The sequence below is a fragment of the Myotis brandtii genome, unplaced genomic scaffold (genome assembly GCF_000412655.1).
Source record: "Myotis brandtii unplaced genomic scaffold, ASM41265v1 scaffold343, whole genome shotgun sequence".
NCBI lineage: Eukaryota > Metazoa > Chordata > Mammalia > Chiroptera > Vespertilionidae > Myotis > Myotis brandtii.
Window position 1 is genome coordinate 2402945 of NW_005363209.1, and position 290 is coordinate 2403234.

Genomic DNA, 290 nt, shown 5'->3' on the forward strand with positions numbered 1-290 from the left:
AGGGGGGGGCAGGGGGGAGGCTCCAGCCCGATTGCCCCCGCAGGGCTCGCTCCCCGGAGGCTGAGCGCGGGGAGTGAGGGCGGGGATGGAACCCTTGTGAACTTTTACGCTGCGGGCGCATCGCTCTCTGGGGGTGAAAGTGCCCTCGTTTGCCCGGGTGGGGAGGCTCCTTGCGAGCCCCGGCAGTTCCCAGGGGTTGCCTCTTGCATGTGGGTGAGCTCGGGCGCTGGGTGTCTTTTCTGTCTTGGTTGGTTTTCTGCATCGCCCTGCTTTTCTCGTCCTCCCTCCTC